This window comes from Monopterus albus, unplaced genomic scaffold (assembly GCF_001952655.1).
Source record: "Monopterus albus unplaced genomic scaffold, M_albus_1.0 scaffold305.1, whole genome shotgun sequence".
NCBI classification, from domain to species: domain Eukaryota; kingdom Metazoa; phylum Chordata; class Actinopteri; order Synbranchiformes; family Synbranchidae; genus Monopterus; species Monopterus albus.
The window spans coordinates 787,976-794,903 of record NW_018128185.1 but is presented as its reverse complement, the minus strand read 5'-3'; the positions used below and the strand labels follow the sequence as shown (position 1 = coordinate 794,903).

At 36.6% G+C, this 6,928-nt stretch overlaps 1 protein-coding gene across 1 annotated transcript in view; it reads left to right on the top strand.

The window, feature by feature from the left end:
* The first annotated feature begins 2,741 nt into the window (after positions 1-2,741).
* The window catches only part of LOC109973776 (oxysterol-binding protein-related protein 2-like), a 24,555-nt gene continuing 20,368 nt past the window's right edge, over positions 2,742-6,928 (top strand). The window contains exon 1 of the mRNA XM_020623584.1: positions 2,742-2,854. The gene's annotated coding sequence lies outside the window, so the exon portion shown is untranslated. The remainder of the gene's footprint in view (positions 2,855-6,928) is intronic.

Genomic DNA, 6,928 nt, shown 5'->3' with positions numbered 1-6,928 from the left:
TGTGAGTGGCTACATGTTTCTATCCTTGTCCATGATATGAGCTTTAAAGTCCTTGTGGGAGAGTATGGAAAGACTTCTGTTTAAAAATAAAGGTTGGCTAATTCCAATGCTGTGCTTTTAAGTGTTGAAAACCAAATTGTCCTGAAATGCCAAAGGGATTGTTTCATAAATAAGTCTAACCATTGGCCCACAGTTGTGTTCTTGTCCCCTTGTGGCTAGTATGTTACAGTGCTGGAAAGTAATAACGTACATAAACTCAAGTACTACACTTAAATACCACTTCGGGGTACTTGCACTTTGGGTATTGCCATCTCTATGCTGCTTTATGCTTCCAATTTACTACATTTTAGTAGGTAATAGTGTATTATCAGACTAATTGATTTGTAATACAAAATATAATCATCAAATAAATCATGAAGCATTATGTTCGATTAAGCTCCAACAGTAATGTAAGTAAAATTAACCATTCATTTACCTGCTGTGGTATTTAAAGTAGTGTACAAATTAATGTATCAGTAATTATAAATCATTATCCACAATATACTAGACACTGCTGTGATTTGTATTCCATCATGTAATATTAGCATGTGAGTGTTTAAATAATAACACATTTACATCTTGTTAATGTCGTCTAATAGCTGAGGTTTTCAAGTCCTTTCTGATATAAACTGGCTCTGATGAAGTAGGTTCATAAAACTCTAAACCTACAGTTACCCATATTCACCTCCACATTGCAAGGTAGTGTCGAGTTAACCGCTATGTGGTCTTCTACCTCCCTCTAGTGGTGAGCATCAGAAACTGCAGCAAGGGACAAAAAGGTTCAACAACACATGAGGAAAAAAAGGCCTGTTTATTTTTATGCTTGACCAGAAGTGATTTTTATATTGATAGGCAACTTTACACAGCAAAGAGGAAATAAACTATTCAAAATATTCAGGTGCAGAAACTGGTGTTGGAGAGAAACACATGTTAACCATCTTCAGTTTTTCAAGAATTCAAGGATGTGAACAAGCATTATTTACATTTCTCTCTGCTCTGATTCACTAGGCAGTGTGTGTGTGTGTAGACACTGGCTGGGATTATGATGACTCTGCTGAACCTGCATGTTGGAATATTTTAAAAATAAATAGCACCACTGTTAACGCATCCCTCATTTGCATTTTTGTGTAGTTTGTACATTGGTATAAGCATATATCGTACATATAAGCATATATCTACAGAACATGGCTGTGTCTGTGTTGTAGTTTGTACATTGGTATAAGCATATGTATCTACAGAACATGGCTGTGTCTGTGCGTCTTTGTATGGTTGTGTCCCAACACTACTCTGTCCCACTGTGAGCCTGAATGGAGACCATTTTCCCCTCAGCTCCATTAGTCTCTGTCCAGTCCTTCATTCTCTTTGTTATCCTATCCTTTGTTTTCTTCTCTTTTCTCCTCATCACACCATCATGGATAGATGTTTTGTAAAGGTGGGGAAAGAACTACTCTGCTTGTCTGGCTGATGCTGCCTACAACAACAGCAAATAATTATTGAAGGTTATACTTTTCTGTGTGCAGTGATGTGTAGTGTTAAGTTTTAATGGTGAGAAAAAGTAATTTCATATGACCTTTAGATCTTTAGCATATGCCCTTGTTGTACTTCACTGAGATCAGCTGTCAGGCAAAGTGGGTTGTTCCGTGTTGCCTTTATCCTTAGACTTTGTATGTGTGTGGTAACTATTGTTTTTGTCTGTTCAGCGGTCACATAAAACAACTGCCACTACTCATGCCTAACTATCCAGTTAAGCTTCTTTTTATTGCAAATGAATAAAGCGGAAATCCATCAGTATTTGTGGATCTGACTAAGATCTATGAGTGACTGGCGAGCGTTTGAAACAACTAAATGAAATGCTAATTGACTGACTGAAACTTAAAACATAAAATAAGGAACAAAATTAAGTTTCATTCATACAGGAATTTTCAACATGATAATGTAGTAACCTACTAACACAACAGCATGTACTTAGTAAAAGAGTGCACTGGATATGTCCATGCACATGCTCATGCCTGTGGTACTCTCTAAGCAGGCAGCCAGCTGTATCAAACATATCAATGTCTGACATGATACATTATTGATGGGAGAGCTAATGAACTGCTAATGTCTCATAAACACTGCTTGAAATGAACACCAACTCCTCAAAGGCCAAATGTTATATTTCAAAGGCTATGGTGCTAAAGAAAGTAAAATGTTCTGTCACAAAGCAAATGACTTTAACACTTAATTTAACTTTTACAGTTTTTACAGTGCTACTTAAGGAATTCTGATGGTTCGATATCAGCCTGGATAATACATACCCAAAACAAATGTCATGGTGATATCAGTAGAGCCATTTCCTCATAAAAATTTTAAAGCAATAAAAAGTCATCATTATCACAATGCACCATCATAGTCAGCTGACATAAAAATCAGACATCAGTTCCAGTCATTCTGATCAGTTAATTTAACTTCAAGAGCTAATCAGAGGACGTGTGGAATTTGAGGCCATTAGTGGGTCCTGTTTACAGTCCACCCGACTTCTGTTGAGCCAACAAACTTGCAATATCTTATTAAAACAAAATGCGCTATCTTAGAAAACACTGGCAAAGGCAAAAAAATGGAGGTAATTGTAGTCATGAATCCAGACTTTATATTTTCTATTTACGTAAAAAAATAATACTTAAACCTGATTGGTTTCGGTCCATGTCTGTCATTCAGCTAATCACGCCCTCACTGCCAGTAACTTCCGCTTCTGTGTCAATCCAGGGCTACACAGTAGATTTCTCTTCATCTTTCTGGACTTGTCAAAAATATTTACATTGCAAACACCGCCAAGGTAAGACGACAGACATTTTGCTGTTCAGTCTTTCCTCTCGTGATGTGTTTTTAAGGCCGCGAATGTATCTTTGCCTTTTGTGCACAAGAAAGATGGCTAACTAGCATAGTTAGCCATCTTTTAAAAACCCACCCGCTAACGTTAACGCTAGCTGTCAAAAAGCTTCCTGGCGTTCTGTCAAGAGTTGGGATGGGCAACTTGATGCGTGTTGTTAAGTACAAGCAGGACAATATATGATAACTTAATTACCGCGTTCTCATTTAAAATTGTTGTCCATTTTAATTAAGTATGATTTTTGCAAGCTACACCAATGGCTAGGCTGTATGGGCTAATGTTAGCAAGCAAACTGTTCACGGTAGCATATTTGGGACGGGTCCCCTTGGCATTTTTGCGGCTTGGACGCTGTTAAGTTGTCATTATAGAACTTATTAACATCACATAGCACGGCAGTTTTGGGATATATTTAATTTAACTGCTATAAGTCATCAGTTCACAGGCAGCAGGTAGTACTATTAAGTTATCTGGTATAACAGTCGTACTCCTGCCAGTTCAGATCTGCCCATAGCGAAATCTGAGGGACACATACGCTAAACCCAACAGATTCTCTGTTATAGGAAATAATTATAAAGGGATACCTGGATCACAAACAAGGTATAGGTAACTCTGGCAAGATACAAGTTAAAGTCACATCCAATTGATTTTAAGTGCTTCTGTAAACAGTGGGGATGTTCCTTAGGCTGACCTCATACCGCCTCCATCACTATCCATGTCAGCAGAGACTAAAAAAAGCTTTGTCTTTTAAGGTCGGTCTACTGTAGGTCACTGACACCAGACTTTGCACTGAAACAGCAGGCTGTTAATCTGCTCTTCCAAATAGACACGTTGCTGCATCAACTGACCGCAAAATAGTGGTGACAAAAATTGTTTACACTAAGACTGAGTGTCTGCTGAGATGCATACAAATATCCTGTTGTTCAGTATTTTGGAAATATTTTGATGACCAACTGTCAACATTACATTTTAACAACAGACAGTAATCCAGACAGATTCTTGATGCATGAGAATGTTACATACTAAAACACTGTATGTTGTTAACATAAGTAGGACATTGTATTTTTTTAATCTTTTGTAGAGAAATCAGTGATAATTGTTGCCAGACTGACAATACCATGAAATCTTGCACTTTGCTAAAGTTGAACTGCAGACATAATAATTAGTACTTACTTTTCATATTTATAAACTAAAACAGCTTTCATAGGGGATTGAATATTTAAATAAAAAGCATTTTATTGTTGTAGCCTATATAACAAGATTGCAGGTAAGACAAATGAAAGTTTAGTTATTTTATATTTTTTCATTATATTTGAACATTTGTAGGCCATCATTTAACTGAAAACATTAAACCTGCATAGTATACATTAACTACTCTGTTATATGTTATTATATTAGTTGCAGGACTTTATAATAATGGATGAAAACTATTTTATGTATAATACTGTGTTTCAATAACATTTAAAGATCAAATGATGGATTTGAAAATGTTTCCAGTTCTAGAGAAACTTCCCTAAATTTTTTTAATAAATTCTAGTTTGAAATTACAATACGTCAGCAGAATACTAAAGACACCTGCTGAGTTTATTACTATATTGCATGAGACCATTCTCACTGGAATTACAGCTGTTTTGTTATATTTTCCTCCCTCAGGTGCCTTAGTTATCCCCTTGGTTAGTGTTTGTGGCAGTGGTCTACATTAGAAATCAGAGCATCACACCACCTTCTTCCCAGTAATGATTTTTGTTTTGCGGTTTTGTGGTTGCCCAGTTAAGTGTTGACTCTGTTGACACCTTAAAAGATATTTAATTTAAACAGTATGACATTTTGAAATCTGTGGCTACATTTGAGAGAACAGAAGAGAGATTTGGCAAGGCATGTAAGCCCGGTTTCAACACAGCTGAGAGGGATGTTGCAGTAGTGGCAGAGCCAACACACACTAAAGAAAATGTAACATCAGTAGAAGCATGAATTAGTGAGTTGATACCCAAATTTTAGGTATCATCCAACATAAAGTCTAACAAGATATGAGAAAATAATCAACTTTTATGAAACTGTCTTGCTACATGTTCAATCCTATTTTGTCTGTATTGTTATGTCTGGCTCTGTGAAGCATTTAATAGACACAAATAGGTTTTTAAATGGTTTCTCACTCACTTTTATAATTGCACAGTTGGTCTTTTCTTTTTTGCATCTTACATCTACAGAGTGTTGGTTGTCACATGGGGATAAGGCAAAGTTTGTACTAATGCTAGTCTTGGCAACTATCCAGGCAACAGAGAAACAGTACTGTACGTCTAAATTATGATGGGGAGAACTGTAGCCAGTCAGGAGCTTCTCTGTTATACAGTCATTGTATTGTTTTGCTCTGCTTTGATTGGGTTTTGGTCAGAGGAAGTGCACATTGGAACACTGGGACATTTTGTAAGAACAAGCCTGCCACAGACACACTGTTAGTATCATAAATGGAAAAGTAATCAAAAAAAGTAGTATTTGTCACATTATTTAGTCATTAGTGTATTATTTTCATTACACTAAGTGCTGCTTGCGTTTTGTACATAACGCTGTAATAACTAGTTCAGATTATTCAGAGAAATCCCTCTACACAACTGTTTCCCACTAAAGGTGGAAGTGAAGACATAAGTAAACACTAGTCAGTCAGCAAGCTGAAGAATAATGTTCTCCTTTTCAGTAACTTTAGAATACAAAGTATTTTATCATCTGCCAAAATTGCACTGCTGAAAGAATGTAATTGTTTGTATACACACACCTCATAAAACTAAAATGTGATAATGTGCGACGTACTGATGTAGAGCCTAAAGCTGCTAAAGCAATCAACAGGCTAAATCTGAAAATAAAGTATAAATGTGTCCTTACACAAGTATAGTCATTTTTAGCAGGGCCACCAAAACACTTCACCACACCGGCAAAAATCCAGATAAACCAGACTTTTCCAGCTGAACCACACCAGCACAGTCACAAACAATTCAGATTACAAAGCTTGCTGTTGTGCTCGTGTTGTATGTTCACATGGATAGGAGTGTCGCTGTATTTGCATTTGAGGGTGAACACATTTAAGAAGTTTTGAGGTAAGATGCTGAGCAGGTGTTGTATCTGCAAACCTGTATGCAAGTCTCACCCTAGCAGGTTTTACTTCCTGGCAGGTTACCTCTGGGAATATATTGACTCAAACTCACTGAATGACAGCTAGTGGGTGTGTGAGATGGCATGTTGAGCATCCTGCTCTGAATGACACCGTGCTTTGTTCCCAGAGGGTTTACGTTGAGTTCTAGCAGGAGGAATATGAAGAACAGACTCACCTTTTCAGTTGCAAGCAGAGACATGGACTCTGCATTGAGATTTAGTGTAGTTTTTAAAAGTTGTTTTTTTACATATATAATGTAGCTGCATAAAACCAAGAAGACAGAATAGAACAAATGTGACAGGAGAGATCAAGAAGCAACAGGATGATACCAAGGACTTCTGTCCAACTTATATCAAACATAATCCAACACAGGAAAAACAGATAATCAGAAGCACACAGTATGATCAAAAGAGCTTACAACATAATAGACAGCAATCATAATAAAAAAAATTATCATTATCATAATTATTCATAATATTTACATAAATCTTTGTGTTAAATAAAAATATTGACTCGGAGTCAATGTTCATCATTTCTAGAACTGTTAGTTCAAATCTACCCAAAGTGAAATATAAGGGAGACTCATAAAGCTAAAATAGATATGTAGATTGGAAGGAGAGTTCTGTGTGAAACCCGTCAGACTCCCTAGTGTAAGAATTCAGAATTATAAAGGGACACCTGGGTCACCAGCAGCAACACTTAACTCCAGCAAGGTTCAGGTGGCCTCCTTGTCATGTTTGACTGCCTCAGAAATCGTTGATCTGTAGTGGACAAGAAACAGGCATTTTATGTTTAACAGACAGTGTTTTACCATCTACATATATTTATTGCTATCATGGTCATGAGAAGGTAAAAATGTTTTAGATATCTTGTCACTC